The following is a 17,182-nucleotide window of genomic DNA, read 5'->3' as shown; positions in this document are numbered from 1 at the left end:
TAGAGGAGCCTTCCATTTCCATTTTCAAACATATTTTATTCTTTCTTTCTTTTTTAAGAGAAACAGAAGGAAAAAAAATATTTGTGAGGATTGCCAAGATACTTCAAAGCCACATGCTGGTCTCGTTCTCTCATGTCAGAGTCAGACTTGCATGGCGGGCACAGTGCAGATAGTTCATCTCCTGTAAATATGGATTTGTTGCTGGATGAATTCATATCTACATGGATGATAGTGTCCCAGAATTTCATCCTCCACCTTGTTGCGACTTTTCTTCCACACATTTGCATGATCCCATTTGTCCAAGAAGCTTCTGGATAAAAAAAGAGCCAGCCTTGCCTCATGAGAGTCCCTTCCATCCCCTATATTTAATCAGAGATAAATCAACCCAAGTCACCAACACACTGAGATTAAACTCCAGTAAAGTCAAGCCAGGAGTTAGCTGTGGAATCCTGTCATGCTGTAACTATGAAGTCATAGTTACAGATTCTTAGTCTGGGAATTCCATTTTTTGGTCGCTATAGCATGACAAATAGGAAACTATGGCCAGTTTTCATTTTGTTACCATGGATAACCTTTCCAATTGTTGCCTTTTCTCATACCCTCATATATATTCTCTGTATAGCATCTACAGTATTGAGTATTACCATGGATACAAAATACAAATTTTTCATTTTGTTGCCATGGACAACTTTTCCAATTGTTGCCTTTTCTCACATCCTCATATATATTCTCTACATACCATCTACAGTACTGAGTATTGTAGTGGACGCAAAATAGCTCTAAAAGTGGTTTCTGCCCTCAAAGATCTTAGATCCTCCTCGAAAATATAATATGTGAAACCATAAGACACAGGGAGGTGTAAATTAGATGATTAATATAAAATATTGGTATAGGCTATAATACAATGAAAAGTCAATAAGAGAGAAGATTTCTCTAAAACATAGGCACCAAGAAGGCTGAAAGGAGTTGGGTCTTAAAGTGTTGATTTTCCAGAATGAATAGCATTTCAGTAGATAAAAGGTAGTGAGGGTATTGTTAGGAGACAGTTCTCCATAGGTCTCTTACATTTTTACATTACTTTTTTTTTTCTTTTTCCTTTCTTTTTTATTTCTGATGAGCAACAAACTGGGCATTTCTGAATTTCTTGCAAGCAGAGGCATGAACTGTCACTGTTCCAAACTATCTTTTCAGGGATGTTTGTATAGCTAACCACCTCGGAAGGTAGAAAGAATATCTCTCTCTGGGGCAATGGAGCAGACATGCTAACTGCCCATTATAAAACACTTAGTTTCCGTAAGCTCAGAGTTCCTCTCTGGCAATGCAACCCACTGGGTGTACAGGTGTCACCTGGCCCACTTTATATCACCCTGTTGGGTGGTCACACTGTTGGAACTGGAGCTTGGGGTAGTGACATAAATGCTAATACACCAGCTACTGCTATTGCTTTGGGTCATGAAACCATGGCAGGCTAACTTGTTAGCTAGCAAGTAGGGTAATGTATCAGACCCTTCACAGTTCCTAACAGGCATATTTAAGACAAAGGTCACAGACTAAATAAAAGCCTAGAAACAGGAATATACTGGGGCAAATGCAAAGAAAGATACTATATCTCCAGGTAGTTTTAAATAACATCACTGGATTTGGTCCTTATAATTGAACTAAGAATATGACCAGCCAGATTTGCCAAGTGAATTAATTATACTCCATATTTAAATGACCTACATTGTAAAAAAAATTTTTTTTTCTTTCCAGTGTCTTCTAAGGTAGAGAAATAATACATTTAGTTATGTTACCTGTGGCAGGACAGAATAAATCCACTCACTTCCCTAAAAATTACTGACACATCGAGGTGGGACTTACAAAAGCCCTAACCCATTGTCCTAGCTGGTTCAGGCTGCTACAAAAAGTGACAGAAACTGGGTGGTTTATAAACAATGGAGGCCAGGCGCGGTGGCTTAAGCCTGTAATCCCAGCACTTTGAGAGGCCAAGGTGGGTGGATCACTTGAGACCAGGAGTTCCAGACCAGCCTGGCCAACGTGGTGAAACTGTCTCTACAAAAATACAAATATTAGCCGGGCGTGGTGGCACATGCCTGTAATCCCAGCCACTTGGGAGGCTGAGGCATGAGACTCACTTGAACCCAGGAGATTGCAGTGAGCCGAGATCATGCCACTGCAGTCCAGCCTGAGTGACAGAGCGAGACTCTGTCTCAAATAAATAAATAAATACATAACAGAAACGTATTTCTCACAGTTCTGGAGACTAGAAGATCAGGGTGCCAGCACAGTCAGCTTCTGAATAGAGCGAGAGCTCTCTGGAGTCCCTTTGATTAAGGGCACTAATCCCATTCCTGAGGGCTCCATTCTCATGACCTAACTACTGCCAAAGTCTCCACCTTCTAATACTGTCATGTTAGGGGTTAGGATTTCAACATATGAATTTGGAAGAACACAAACATTCAATCCGTAACACCCATTTTGAGTTTTAGTGATCAACATAATGCACTGAAATCTTTGCGTAGTTTATTTTCAGTGAATTAAATTTAGGCTTCACCAATCATATTTCCCTTTCCACCTCAGTCACCAGGAAGTTCAGAGCCAATTGAACTCAGCTTTACTCCCATTGGTCTGAATAGTTCTAATTCTCCCTAGATTTGACCTTCACATTACATTTCCGCTGGCCCTGACTTTCTATTCATGCATACCTTTTAACTTATTTTACATATGGATACATAACACCTTGAATCTTTTCTGGAATGAAGAGACTATTAATTAGTCAATAATAGATCATTGATCATTTACATAATTAAGTTTTGATGAATCTATCAACTGTTTACCCAAAATCTCACCTCCTTTTCTCAATACCTTTCTAAGGGCAGAACTAAAAATTCCAGCCAGATGTGCATTTAGCAGGCAATGCGGCTACACTCTTCAACCTCTACTGCTGCATAATGACTTTCTGCTCATGCGGCAAACAGTCCAGGAGCTGAGAGATGGAGAAAGGAAGTCAGAGTAAGACAACTTAGGTTTTTTTCCAAAGAGTCACAAGGATTCTCGTGATCATGGAGGGGAAGGGTGCTATCCAGATTGTGTCTAAACACTATACTGATTGGCTCTACATAAAAATGTACAAATAATGTGCTTGTATATCACCTTGACATATTTAGGCTGATGGCATTATATCAGCAACGTGTGTTTCTGCTACATTGCACTTTTCACCCCCAAGTCTCTTTACAAGCATTATCTAAAATTGTTGACACAAGTACCACATAGTTCAATTAAATTGAAATCATTCAGGGCTGTGACTGGTGCCTGGACAATCAGACAATCTAAAGATGCTTTCCAAACGTTGTTCTTCCAATTGAAGTACGTGAAATCCGTAAAATAACAATAATTATTTCAGCACCATAAATCAAGATAAAATATTTATTGCCAGAAATTTCCAGTAGAATGAACACCTTCCAGATCTAAGTCATCTCAACATAATACAGCTGTCTGAAACAACACTGGAATTTCTGTGTTTTTCTCTTTCTTTTTTTTTTTTTTTTTAATTTGAAATCGAGTCTCGCTCTGTCCCCCAGGCTGGAGTGCAGTGGCAATGCAATCACCATCTCAGCTCACTGCAACCTCCGCCTCCAGGGTTCAAGTGATTCTCCTGTCTCAAGTTCCCAAATAGCTGGGATTACAGGCGTGCACAACCATGCCCAGCTAATTTTTGTATTTTTAGTAGAGACAAGGTTTCACCATGTTGGCCAGGCTGGTCTCGAACTCCTGACCTCAGGTGATCCGCCTGCCTCAGCCTCCCGAAGTTCTGGGATTACAGGTGTGCGCTGCCGCGCCCAGCCTGTTTTGCTTTTCTTTAAAAAGAAAACACATTTCGAATCGTGAATAATAGGTAAGATTTATATTATATTTAAGAAATCAAGGAAAAGGATAAATAAGAAAAGGATTACTGTAATGCCTTGAAAAAAATAGTTTTTACTTTTGCTTGTAGGGATCTTCTGTAAAATGCAACTAAGTACATTAGGGATGCAAAAGTAAGAGAGGCAGGGTTGAAGAGTGCAGGACATAATGAGAATAGGAGACAACATTGTTTTTAGCACTGTTTTAAGATTGTGCAAGACATGAAAACAGGTGAAAAGAAAGGATTCATTTAAGTATCCCCCCCCCCATTTTCCATAAGCTAAGATTACTACTAGCTAGAGTAGCAGTACGCTGCAGAGGTTAAGAGCTGGACTTTAGGAGCAAACGAATTGTCTAATGAATCAAAACCTGGCTCTATCACTTCCTTTCTCTGTGTTCTTCAGAAATTTGGCTTCTCTAAGCCCGTTTTCTCATCAGGATAGAAAGGTTGCTATGAAGAACAAATGAGATAACACCAGGATAACACACAGAACAATAGCTGGCACATATATGATTTTGTAAATTCAATTTTTACATTTTGATTTAATGATAGATTTTACTGCAACAATGCAGGACCAGATGCATTCTCTATTAGTGACTTCATGGTTTCCATTTAAGCCTGTTCTGTGGCCAGAAGTCTACTCTGTTTTCCAAAGTGCTGAAGTAGATCTGTTTGTAGTATGTTTACAGAGACATCTAACTTTTTCAGATCAGTAGAGTTGCATTTAATATTAAAAATGTCACGTATCCCTGTATTTTCCAATAAATATATCCAAAGCCTTCATTTGACACTTTGTGTTATGCTGAAATGACAAATATTCTCAGTATAACCTTGCTAGAGATGATCAAATTCAGATAACACATTCTGAAAGCTTCTCGGAGGTTAAATAGTACTTAATTTTGATTACTTATCATACATCTCAATAGGCATTTCAATATAGTTTATCTTGATGTTCCAAAAATATGACATAACATTAAATCTATAGATGCTGTCTGTATTTTAAGAAAATCTAAGAAGCAAGTTGTTTCTATAGAAGCTGATGCAGTGACCAAATTAACTATAGCAGAGGTCCTCAAACCCCAGGCCTCCGTCTGGTACTGGTCCATGGCCTGTTAGGAACTGGGCTGCACAGCAGGAGGTAAGTGCTGGTCAAGGGAACATCACTACCTGAGCTCCACCTCCTGTCAGATCAGCAGTGGCTTTAGATTTTTATAGGAGCACGAACCCTATTGTGAACTGTGCATGCAAAGGATCAGGTTGCTTACTCTTATTAGATGGAGCAGTTTCATCCCGAAATCATTGCCCCCCACCATCCATGGTGCCAGAAACGTTGGGGACCGCCAAACTGTAGCATTATTGCTACCTAACTTTCTCATTGTGACATAGTTTTATACATTTTTATATTTTTAAATATATATTTTTGGCCAGGCGCGGTGGCTCACGCCTGTAATCCCAGCACTTTGGGAGGCCGAGGCGGGCAGATCACAAGGTCAGGAGATCGAGACCATCCTGGCTAACATGGTGAAACCCCGTCTCTACTAAAAATACAAAAAATTAGCTGGGCATGGTGGCAGGTGCCTGTAGTCCCAGCTACAGGAGGATGAGGCAGGAGAATGGCGTGAACCCGTGAGGTGGAGCTTGCAGTGAGCCAAGATCACGCCACTGTACTCCAGCCTGGGCAACAGAGCGAGACTCCATCTCAAAAATAAAAAAATTAAAATTAAAATTAAAAATAAATAAATAAATAAATAAATATAGTTTTATGTATTTAAAGATATATGATTTTATCCAAACTAATCACTCTAACAGGGCTCCTTTGCAACAAATTTTAATCAAATATTAAAAGATACACATTTAAAACAGGTAAATTAGTGTGTAATTTGTGTTATAAAATGCAGTACTGCTTATGGAATAGGACTTGATCTAAAAAGCTGTAAAATAATTTCAAATTAGTGGCAGAAGTCACTGTTACTTGAAAATCAATCCCAAACTAAAATGAAACAGTTCTGAATTATAATATGTCAGAGGATAGTTTTATTTACAAATAACGTAACAGATCTGAGCAATTGTACAAATCGAGAAAATATGTAACTACAAATTAATTAATAACTAAGTAGCCATCCTCTGGATTATCAAACACTTTTATTTTAGCCTCCTCCATGTGGCCACATGACTTTCCACTGGCCTTCCCAACTAGTATTGGTTATAGTCAAATGTCAGGGATCCACAATTATTTTTATACAGGACCAGGCAGCAATTATGTTAGGCTTTGAAAGTCATATGCTCTCTGTTGCAACTACTCAATTCAGCTGTCTTAGCATGAAAGTGAGCATAGACTGTATGCACAGTCAACAAGTTGCGAAATGGGCATGGATATGTTCCAATAAAACTTTATAGAAACAGGTGGTGGGACGTATTTGTTGACTCCCCACCCCACCCCCAACTCTTTCTCCTGCAGAGAAAACTCTCTTGTTACTCCCTTCACTTAAGTCAAAGAAGAAAAAAGAAATATGTGCAGTTGTTGACCATCTGATCCAAATATTCTTTTAAATATCTGAAGATCAAGATGAAGAATTGAGTTTGAAATGTGATCACACACCTCAATTATTAAAAGCAGCCCTAATCTACTTAAAGAGGTATTTTTTCTTCGTATATGCACATTACACAAAGATACGTTTAAACGCTTTTTCTGAGATGTTCCCTCAAAGGGATTATTTCTGGAAAGCTTAAAGATTTTTTACTTTCTAATGCAAGTGCCTCTTTTGAAAATGTGAGAAAAGTCAGAAATTACTAAACTTGCCCTCAACGTTCTTCTCTTAAGCTAGAAAAGACAAAATTCAAACACTGAATATTCTGATCTGTAACAAAGAAAACACCAGGTGCAAATGTGGAATTGGTTCTCTTTGCTCAAGTGAAAACTAAGTGTTGTTCTAACCAAGTTTTGGGCTGGAACTAGAGTATTCTAAAAAATATATATAAGGTAGGAGTAAGTCCCTTCTTTTATACATTTATTTGTTTATTTATTCTTCCGACAAATATATGTATATGTATGTTTGTTGAAGGAGTAAATATATGAATTTTTATATATATATAGTTTGTCATATATTTGTCATCAAATACATGATGATGATACATTAGCTTGTAATGGTAAGATAGAATTCTTGCACTGTATTTGTACTTTATTGAAGCAGAAGAAGCAAAGTACAATAAAAACTATACCTTGTGACACTATGTGGCAGTACCATTCAGGCACTGGGAACACAATGGTGAGAAAACAGACAAAAATATTTCACAAACCTTACATCATATAGTGAGAGACAGAGAATAGACAGTAAAAATGTTAAATATGCAATACATTCGATGACAATAAATAACTTAGTGAAAAATAAAATTCGGAATGGGATTAGGAAACATAAGGCCTGGCAGTTACAATTTCATATAAAGTAGCCCAGATAAATCCTCACTGAGGATGTTGACATTTCAGTACAGAGCAGAATAGAGCCCAAAATAGAGTGAAAAGTGATCCAGACAGAGGGAAGAGCAAGTACAAATGGCCTGAGGTGACAGCATGCCTGATGTGTTGGAAAGTCTAGAACAGAAACAGGTTGACTAGTTAGAAGAATATTGCAGTAGCCATGCCTGATGCAGTGGCTCACATCTGTAATCCTAGCATTTTGGAAGGCTGAGGTGGAAGGATTATTTGAGGCCAGGAGTTCAAGACTAGCCTGGGCAACATAGCAAGACCCCATCTCTATCAAAAAAGCTAAAAAAGATTAGCCAGGCATGGTGAAGCGTACCTGTAGTTCTACCTACTTGGAGGCTGAGGCAGAAGGATCATTCAAGCATGGGAGTTCAAGGTTACAGTAAGCTGTGATTGCACCAATGCACTCCAGCCTAGGCAACACAGCAAGACTCTGTCTCCAAACGTGTGTGTGTGTGTGTGTGTGTGTGTGTGTGGCAATAACCAGGTGAGACATGTAAAGGTGTAATGGCTTGGACTAAGGTGGTAGTAGTGGAGATTTTCCTATTTCTATTTATTCCCCAGAATGAATACATCCTACAAAAGACCTGGAAAGAAACGGGACATGGTTTTGAGTATAATCTTGCTGCAATTCAGCAGCCTTTCTTTGGGGTGGGATCTCAGAAAGATTGGGCAAGGAGAATGAGGTCAGAGAGCCACATGCAGTATCTCGTACGGGTTTGCTCTGGAGTATCAGAAATTCTAGACTGATAACGTTAAGTCTGGGCATGAAAGTAAAAGAGTAGCAGAGGAAAAGATCCATTATAGTCACTACCAGTTTCTGGAGTAGGTGAATACTTCAACATGAGTTGCTAAATCTGCCTGTTCTCATCCCTACTTTTTCACCGCTTGCTCTAGACTAATTACAGGGCTGATGGACTTTGTATGAATTTCCTATGCAAGAGAGTGAAATTATAGGAAGGTTGCCTTTGGAAATTGAGACTAGAGAGAAGGATGGGAAATTCTCCATTCTCCGTTTCTTCAGTACAGAGAACATAGGTTCGCAATACACTAACAAGTACAGAGGGCAGAGGGAGCGTCTCATGGAAAGCTTGGCGTACTCCACAGTGCCTACTACAGGTGCCAGTAATTATTTGCTCTATCAAATTTAATTGAATTACACAGCAAGTTCTATTTATTTCTAGATAATGGGCGTATTTGATTCGTAACATTTTCAAGCTTTCTATTTATGATTCTAATATTCTTTAAAATGATGATATGTTAGCTTATATTGGTAAGATGTGATTTTTTTTTTTTTGAGATGGGGTCTTGTTCTGTGGCCCAGGCTGGAGTGCAGTGGCAGGGTCTCAGCTCACTGCAGCCTCCGCCTCATGGGTTCATGCAAGTCTCCCACCTCAGACTCCTGAGTAGCTGAGATTACAGGGGCGCACCACCATGCCCAGCTAATTTTTTGTATTTTTAGTAGAGACGGGGTTTCACCATGTTGGCCAGGCTGGTCTGGAACTCCTGACCTCAGGTGATCCACCCACCTCGGCCTCCCAAAGTGCTGAGATTACAAGCATGAGCCACCATGCCTGGCCAGATATGATTATTTTACTGTACTTGTACTTTATTGAAACAGAAGAAGCAAAGTACAATAAAACTATACCTCGTATACAGCCTTCAAATAGTTGGTATGTAAACACTTAGAGTTATAAAATTTAAGGTAAAAATAAACAAAATACTATACAAGCAAGGTCAAATTATTTTCCAATAGATTAATACATGACATAATGGTTATACAGTGCCTTGCTCACAACAGATACTCAAATATTTAACAATTGATTAATTGGTGTTCTCATAGACTCCTGCATTTAAGATCTTCATGGATAGTTCGTCCACACTAACAAGAACCTGGATGTCTCTACAACTCTGTAATTCAACTGCAGTCATGGAGAAAAATCAGTTTCTGAGAAGAAACACCCATTTGCCAGGATCTCTGTGGAAAAAGCAGAAAGCTGAGTTTGGGCGCTCTGATGTCATTCTCTATTTTTATAAATAAGAAAGTTGTGATGCAGAGAACCATTTAAGGAAACTAATTTAAGAAGCACAGTAGGAGAGGTGGGACTGAGGCCAAGTATAATAATATGTGCTGTGCAGGAGAGGTATGGCATGATTTCAAATGGGCGGGTGACAAGGTCAGGTTGCAGAGCCATCACTTTGGTGGTGCAGCATGGCCCCGCCACTCCAGTCACATGTGTCAGCAAGTCACTGGACTCGGTAATCTCATACCCCTGTACCTCTGTAAATGGCCTTCTCTCTGATGGGAATGACCTCCCCTTCTATGCCCACCAGACGCATCCTTCAAGCGTCACTCCTTTTTGAAGGCTCCCCTACTACCAGTCCATTCTTCTTTTGTGCCCATTCAGTAATTATCTGGGACCTGGAGCAAAGATTGCTGGTGTATCTTATTCCTCTGCTAGGCTAAGAGCTCTTTAAAAGAGGGGACTGCCTTACTTCTTCTATTTTCAATTGTGAATGCCTAGCACAAGACCTGATACACTAGGTACTCAAGAAGTGCTTGTCACTGCGTATGGGCACGGTCATAAAGTGGCTAAAGTGTTGCATTCCCAACTCCTTTCTCTGCATCGCATACACCTGGATGTTGCCTCTTCACTGCATCTTTGGTTTCCTTTAAGATTCCCAAACTCTTTTGAATACACAAAAGTTCTATATATTTATGGTGTTCAATTCCATGTTTTGAAATATGTATATGTTGTGAAATGGCTCTATCATCAAGCTAATTAATATACATGTTATTTCACATATTTATCTACGGTGAAAACACTTAAAAACTCTTAGCAATTTTCAAATACACAATACTTTATTATTACCTATGGTCACCACCTGGTAAATAGATCTCTTGAATTTATGCTTTCTGACTAACTGAAATATTGTCTCTTTTGATCAACAACACTGTTTCTCCCCACACTCACAGGCCCTTGGCAACCACCATTTCAACTCTCTGCCTCTATGGGTTCAACTTTTTGGATTTCACATATCAGTGGGATCATGCAGTATTTGTCTTTCTGTGCCTGGCTTATTTCACCTAACTTAAGGGCCTCCACATTCATCCATGTTGCTGCAAATGACAGCAACATGGTATGGCTGAATAGTATTCCACTGTGTATGCGGATGAACCTTAAGACTGATTCCATATCTTGTTTATTCTGAGTCCTCATTTCAGTGCCACACTGAAGCTCATCCTCTAAACATTTCAAGGTCTAAAGCTGCCCCCCTCCTCTGCTCCTTAAGACCTGCTCTTTCTCTGTCAAGGTAATAAAGCTGATCACTGGCTAAACTAGCTCATGTTGAATCGCCGCATGACACAATTTCTCTTTTGGAAGATAGTTCCTTAAATCCTCAGGGAAAAATAGCTAATGGTTGAATTTCAGACACAGTGGTTTAATGGCAGGGGCAGAAAAAGGAGGCATTTCTGTGTTATGGGTGCAGCCAGTGATCCCTAAAAATAATATTCTGAAGGCAGCTGTTATACCATCAACATGTGGACATATATGAATGGATTAAAAAAATTTTCATTCACAAAAGCCTGGTTATTTCAGCACTGTTTCAGCACATATTTTTAAATGTACATAAGAGGTTTTCCTTTTTCAAAATGACTGTAACTTGACTGATCTGTGTGACTGAAATATTTTTCACATTCAAAGAAAAAAAATCAGATACACACATTGACATGGATGAATGACCAAAAAATAAGAATCAAAAAAAAGGAAAAGTCACAGAATAATATATCCAGTATGATTCCATTTATTTAAAGTTCAAAAACAATCAAAATAAAACTGTGTATGTTTTATGGATACATTCTCAGCTGGCTAAACTATATAAGAAAGCAAAGACATGATTAGCACAAAATTCAAGCAAGTAGCTACCTCCATGACAGAGGCAGGGGCAGAAGGAAGGCTTGCCTTCTACAACAGAGTAACACATTATTTTTTTCAGCTAAGCAGTGGGTATTCACTATGTTATTATTATTTAAACTGTACATACATCCTCTTTCAAATGTATGACACCTTTCATAACAACAAAAGAAAATTGTGCACTATTTTTCTTATACAAAGAAAATAATAATCACTTAAAACCCACCACCCAGAGTTAACTATTAACAACTTTAACGACATAGTTTTTTATACACATGTGCACACACACACACACACACACACACAAGACTTTACGTGTATATAGGATCATATGTCATAAATACTGTTGCAGCCTGCTTTTTATTCAATAGTACACAAATGCATTGTATTGAGATGAACCCCAGGGCAAATACGTGAGAAAAAACATCAGAGCCTTGATAAGAACTCAGTTCACACAAAAAGAAATGTTCTCATCTAATGTGATTAAGTACATTTTCCTCAGACCTCCAGAATTTATACAAAAGAATTGTATATGTCCCAAACAAATTTTCAGAAAGTGCCACACACAACTAACCTTGCCTTAGGAAGTAAACTTCATCATATAACATCTTTTTAATCCATGGCCAAAGGCAGAGGTTTTTCACTTGTAAGTTAAATTCTTCTTTACTATGGAACAAATGTGCCAAGAACTATATTCATCATTTTCAACACAGAAAAAAAAAACAACTGTGTTGCATCAGAGCTCATAAAAATGGAAGATGAAGGAGTAGTTTTCTCACTTCTGACATGCATAAGACCTAGACAGATACAGCATTTAAATTCTGTTATCTTAATAACAGAACTCTTTCCATCTAAGACCTTAAATCATATCTGAGCCATGGCGATGCTTATGAATTCTAATTGCCTGTTACTACTATATTAGTAAACTCTTTTTTAGCTGACATGCCTTCTGGACCAAATTGTTCTCTTGAACAAACTGCTTGCAAACCAGGGCCTCAGTAAATATTTCCTATGAACTTGAATTTTTCAATGCAGCAAGCCACAACTGGTAATCATACACTTCACACTCATGGCTTTCTATAAATGTTTGAGTTTGAAATAATAAATGCTTTTAAAAATACCTCCACTTTGATAGGAAAACCCTGTTCACCTCACAGCTCATTCCCACTTTTTAGTAATTTTTCTCTCATCAAGTTGACTCAAATTGAAAACATATCACCAATAACTGAGCCACATAACAGCCTAACATAGGTTCCAGAATTGAGGGCAGGGGCCAATGAGTGGGACCTGAGAACTTGTGGAGAAAGGGATTTTTCTTATCAAAACATGATCGTGAGCTTGGGAATGTGCTCACAAAAATTATTTTGGCTGAAGTAATTCCATGCAGTTCCAACCATCCCCCAAACCAAATCATTCTGAAAGATTCTAAGATTTCACACCTACAATTCAAGTCTCTCATTTCCTCCTAAATAAACTAAATTGAATTTCTGTAGCTATAACTGTTAAAAGGTATTTTTCCCTTTTTAAGTGAATGCAATGTGCACAGATACTCCCAATTCATTAAACAGGTCCCTCAAAAAGCAAAGACGTTCAGAACAGCAGTAACATGCTGGGCTTCGTGAGCCTGGAGGCAAGTGCTATGATCAGGATGGATAAAAATGTCTCACTGCAAGCCAAGATCGCACCACTGCTCTCCAGCCTGGGCGACAGAGCAGACTTCGTCTCAAAAAAAAAAAGAAAAAAAGAAAAAAAAAATATATATATATATATATCTCACTGCAACCAAGACAACTCTGTTGGGGAATTAGAACTGGAATCACCTGAGGTTGGGAGTTCGAGACCAGCCTGACCAACATGAAGAAACCCCTTTTCTACTAAAAATACAAAATTAGCCGGGCATAGTGGCACGTGCCTGTAATCCTAGCTACTCAGGAAGGCTGAGGCAGGAGAATTGCTTAAACCCAGGAGGCAGAGGTTGTGATGAGCCAAGATCATGCCATTGCACTCCAGCCTGGGCAACAAGAGCAAAATTCTGTCTTAAAAAAAAAAAAAATAGACTGAGTCCAAAGGAGCATTATTACCAAATTTTAATGTGTTCTCCCAATTATTTACAACATTACCAAAACCAATACATAGAGATGTACCATGTTTGCATGACTATGTGGGGCTTAACCACTTATTAAATAACACATGTGGCATGAAACAGAGCCATGACTACAGTGAAGGGGCCTGGGCACCTCCTACACTTCACCATAGCCCTGGCCCTGCTGTGAAAGCAGTAACCTGGACATACAGAAATGGAATGATTTATTTTAATGACAAGTAGCTGTGCTAAAAATGGGAATTTTAAAAGATGTCTTGGTATTTTTAAATAGTCCTCTTTCAATTCTTATAACATTAACAGTTCTAGAGCCAGATTCACAAGTCACACAATTCAACAGGATTTTCCCAAAAAAAAGAATTCCTCGCAAGAAACCAGCAGGAGGCATAGTCAGTCCCACCTTGACAGGGTGCTATTTCTACAAATTCTATTTTTAAAGTTTTATTGCCTTTCTCCCAGCTAATCAGTGCCCGGTAATTGATCTTGAATGTTGTATATTCATTTCACTGTATTGCAACATAATGCCTTCCATATTTCCTTGTCAGCTATATTATTTTTTAAATTACCACTCAAACACAACTCTGATGTCAGGAGGTGACTTCTGTCATGTGAGATACGGTATCTGCCTTCAACAGCCGATCAGAACCTCCCAGCACCTCCTCAGACACACCTTCCTCAGGATCGCATCTATTCTCACATTCCTGCTTGGCTCTTTTTCCTTATTTGAAGTTATGCTCATGACTCTGAGCAAGGCAATCATTACCTCTCCTACCCACAAATAGAATCCATTAAGAGAAAATTTGTTCCAAACTCATCTTCGGGTAGTGAGGAAGACTGGGTAAACCTCCAAAGGTCTAAAGGTTGAATTTCATTTGGAAAAGTCCCCAGAAGTTCAGCTGCTTATCCAGTCCTTATCCAAACTATGAAAGTGGACTAGGGATGTGCTGACAGGGAGGAATTAAAAGTTCCACCAGGCACCAGTGAAACCCAATTGCATAGCCCATTGCTGCATACAGCTTCTGAGAAGGAGGGAGGAGAGTGAGAGAAGATGCCAAAGGAAGGCGGATCAAGAAACCTCATTCTTAGTCTTTCAGGAGCCTCTGAGAACTGTTCATGCTGCATTTCAAACCGGGAAGTCCTATTACCCTTATTGAGGTTGCTCTTGACAAATAGAGAGTTCATTTGTAAATAAGGTTGAGATGCCTTTCCTAAAAATAATTTATTTTCTGACTTGAAGGTCAAAAGCTTTGAAAGGAGTGGGCACCATTATTTCCTTAGGGTTTTATTTTTATTTTTTTATGTTATAGAGACGAGGTTTCACTATGTTGCCCACCTGGTCTTGAACTCCTGGCCTCAAATGAACTTCCACCTTGGCCTCTCCAAGCAGTAGGATTACAGGCATGAGCCACTGTGCCTGGAAAAATCCTTGGAGTCTTAAAGATGATGTTTGGAAATGAAGAAAATTATATTTGAAAAAAGAAATAGACATAGACGGATTTATTATGGAATCCCAGCCAGGCACGGTGGCTCACACCTGTAATCCCAGCAGCTTGGGAGGCCAAGGCGGGCAGATCACTTGAGGCCAGGAGTTTGAGAACAGCCTGGCCCACATGGCAAAACTTCATCTCTACTAAAGATACAAAATAATTAGCCGGGCATGGTGGTGCACGTCTGTAATCCCAGCTACTCAGGAGGCTGAGGCATGAGAATCGCTTGAACCTGGGAGGTGGAGGTTGCAATGGTTGAGATCACACCGCTGCACTCCAGCCTGGGCGACTGAGCAAGACTCTGTCTCAAACAAAAAAGGAATTCCAAAGAAGTCTATCAGATCAGGTACTCATGCTGTGAGGGTATGCGACTGAAATAATTCAGCAATTTAACCACTCACATCAAAGATTCCTTTGATTTTCTCAATCAATGTTAATGGCATTTTGATCTGAGCTTTAATAAAAATAAAATTACTCAGATCACTGTTTAGTTGAACTAGGTTAATATAGGGAGTTAAAGTATTAAGCCTTAGAATAGTGCCTAGAAGGAGAAGCTTCCTTTAAGAGATCGGCCAATCCACATTTTCCTCCCCAGAGCTTCATTCAATCATTTCAGAGAAAAGACAGCTTTTCTATTTTTGAAGCACAGCCATAGGGAAAACAAAATTGTATCCCATCTCATTGTTAATAACACTCATCAGTGCTGGAAAATTGTTTCTTATGTGCGACCCAAAGGAAAGAATTAAAGAATGCTCTAGGCCATCCCTCACTGGGACTGACATCCTATCTCTGAGGCCTAATCCCACTCACTGGCCTTTCTGAAGTCCAGAACGGGTGTATGAGGCGCTAAAGATAAGCTAAGGCCTTCCATATGTGTCCCGCTCTTCCTGGAAATCATTCTCTCCTAGAAGAAAAAACAAGACTCTATTTCAACAGGGACATATCTTTTCAAATCTCCCAAAACTTTAAATAAGATTCCCTTAAGTCCAGACCTGGCCATTTTGTTGATGAACAGTACTAAGAAAAAACAAAAAAAGAAAGGAGGTTTAATTAAAAGAAACTTACATTTTTATATATGTGCTTTTCTAGGATTTGAATACACTAAACACATCAATATTACCCAGATCCCTTGGGGGAAAAGGAAAACACTCCAAAAGAAGAAAAGCTTTGAACTTTCTTTGAATGTAAAGCACAAAGTCATATAATGCCTGCTCACATTATGTAATTGCCCACAGAAAGTTGGCTGACTTTAAAAAAATTGTACAGTTCTAGGGTGTTTGTTTGTTTGTTTGTGACGCTGTCTCACTCTGTTTCCAGGCTGGAGTCCAGGGGCGCAATCTCGGCTCACTGCAACCTCCGCCTCCCAGGCTCAAGCAATTCCCCTGCCTCAGCCTCCGGAGTAGCTGGGACTATAGGCGCGTACTACCACGCCCTGCTAATTTTTTGTATTTTAGCAGAGACGGGGTTTCACCATGTTGGCCAGGATGGTCTCGATCTCCTGACTTCGTGATCTGCCCGCCTCGGCCTCCCAAAGTGCTGGGATTACAGGTGTGAGCAACCGCGCCCAGCCAATTCTAGGAGTTTTTTTAAAGGTGTGCTGAGTAGGTGGGATCCTGTGTTGCTAGGATAATTCTTGTGTAGATCTCATTCTGATAGAACACCAGGTATCCAGAAATAAAAAGCGGGGAAGGGAATGGAAGGGAAAGGGAAAGGGAAAAGGAAAAGGAAAGGGAAAGAGAGAGGAAGGAAGGAAGCGTGTAGGTGATTGGAAATTAGGGTTTTTTTGGACACTCACATCACAATTCTTTTTTTTTTTTTTTTTTTGGAGACGGAGTCTCGCTCTGTCGCCCAGGCTGGAGTGTAGTGGTGCGATTTTGGCTCCCTGCAAGCTCCGCCTCCCGGGTTCACGTCATTCTCCTGCCTCAGCCTCCCGAGTAGCTGGGACTATAGGCGCCCGCCACCACGCCCGGCTAATTTTTTGTAATTTTTTTATTATTATTATTTTTTTAAGACGGAGTCTCTCTCTTCGCCCAGGCGGGAGTGCAGTGGCGCCATCTCGGCTCACTGCAAGCTCCGCTTCCCGGCTTCACGCCATTCTCCTGCCTCAGCCTCCCGAGTAGCTGGGACTACAGGCGCCCGCCACCGCACCCAGCTAATTTTTTTGTATTTTTAGTAGAGACAGGGTTTCACCATGTTAGCCAGGATGGTCTCGATCTCCTGACCTAGTGATCCGCCCGCCTCGGCCTCCCAAAGTGCTGGGATTACAGGCGTGAGCCACCGCGCCTGGCCTTA

General features: G+C 39.7%; 1 long non-coding RNA gene across 1 annotated transcript; it reads right to left on the bottom strand.

Moving 5' to 3' along the window:
• Positions 1-18: 18 nt before the first annotated feature.
• On the bottom strand, positions 19-16,321 carry LOC129059145 (uncharacterized). Its single transcript, XR_008524877.2, has 4 exons — positions 15,956-16,321; positions 15,701-15,794; positions 2,850-2,986; positions 19-310 (listed from the first exon to the last, which is right to left on the bottom strand). It is a non-coding gene; the product is annotated as an uncharacterized LOC129059145 (long non-coding RNA).
• Positions 16,322-17,182: the final 861 nt, after the last annotated feature.

This window comes from Pongo abelii, chromosome 3 (assembly GCF_028885655.2).
Source record: "Pongo abelii isolate AG06213 chromosome 3, NHGRI_mPonAbe1-v2.0_pri, whole genome shotgun sequence".
Taxonomy (NCBI): Eukaryota; Metazoa; Chordata; class Mammalia; order Primates; family Hominidae; genus Pongo; species Pongo abelii.
Note: the sequence above shows the minus strand (reverse complement) of the source record. Positions and strands in the feature narration are given on the sequence as shown.